Source organism: Pseudophryne corroboree, unplaced genomic scaffold (genome assembly GCF_028390025.1).
Source record: "Pseudophryne corroboree isolate aPseCor3 unplaced genomic scaffold, aPseCor3.hap2 scaffold_565, whole genome shotgun sequence".
NCBI lineage: Eukaryota > Metazoa > Chordata > Amphibia > Anura > Myobatrachidae > Pseudophryne > Pseudophryne corroboree.
In genome coordinates, this window is record NW_026970164.1 from 66,353 (window position 1) to 67,860 (window position 1,508).

Consider the following 1,508-nt stretch of genomic DNA (forward strand, 5'->3'; position numbering starts at 1 on the left):
GTTTTAGATGAATGCTTATTAGCATTTGTCAGTATGTACTTTTGCAAAGTGTCTCTGTGGCGCAATCAGTTAGTGTGTACGGCTATTAACCAAAAGGTTGGTGGTTCAATCCCACCCAGGGATGTAATTGACCTTGTTATCAGATTTTGGTGATCTTTAAGTAGACAAGTCAAATTTCATACCCCCTGTTATTGTGTAGGGTACCTGGCCTTCTCTGATGTGATCAGAGTTAGATTTGATTCAGTGATTTTATAAAAACATCTAGGAAGCACAATTTAGCAGTGGGTTGCAGAGAAAAAGAAATATGCTGGCAAAAAAATCAAATTGCGTGATTAAACAGCTCTTCATTTTCTGGCTTTATTTTTATGCTAACAAATTTGTTCTCTGAAAAGTGTCCACAAAGCCAAGTCTCTGATTAACACCTTTGTAGGGATGGTTTTTCACCTATTACTAAATTAAACTTGCTTCATTGGAAAGGCAGCAAGATGCATCCTCATTTCAATGTCTACTGAAATAATACAGGTTGAAACCAGGAAACATTAACGCCACTGCATCCTTGCTGCTTTCTCATGTGGAAGTCTGTTTAATGTGAAAACAAGGTGATATCTAATTAGCACACAGGTAAGGAATTACGAAAATCTTTATTTAAGGGTGAAAATGTTTCTCACAAAATTGTTGCCCCAATGCATCATTGAAATTCAAGCTGGAAAGATGATTTTAATATATCACTTGTACATTTTGTATTTCTCTTCTGGTGACAATGTAGTTTTTTTTGTCAATTACCATTTTAATAATAGGGTAAAGAAAATTAAGTGGATTTTTGAAAGAAAACAATACTGTCAATATACTATTAAAACAAATTAAAATGGTAAAAGTTATTGTACTTTAAGTAAAAATAAAAGAGCCAAAATATCAATCCCAGTTTTGGATTACTTTAATTAAAAAAAAAAAGCATACAGCAGAGGATAGTTTCAATCTGCCTACCTCTGGGTTATGAGCCCAGCATGCTTCCATTGCTGTACTCTGCTGCACATGTAAGTGCAAGAGATCCTGAAGCACTCACTCATCATGGGAAAGTACCAATGTGTTTCTTCGTTGGTTGATGGAAGAAACATCTTACAAAAACTCTCCAGATTATTGACTTTTTAAAGGTTTTCTAGGAAACGTTTTAGATGAATGCTTATTAGCCTTTGTCAGTATACACTTTCGTAAAGTGTCTCTGTGGCGCAATCAGTTAGTGTGTACGGCTATTAACTAAAAGGTTGGTGGTTCAATCCCACCCAGGGACGTAATTGACCTTGTTATCAGATTTTGGTGATCTTTAAGTAGACAAGTCAAAATTTCAAACCCCCTCTTATAGTGTAGGGTACCTGGCCTTCTCTGATGTAATCAGAGTTAGATTTGATTCATTGATTTTATAAAAACAGCTAGGATGCACAATTTAGCAGTGGTTTGCAGAGAAAAAAAATATGCTGGCAGAAAAATCCAATTGAGTGATTAAACAGCTC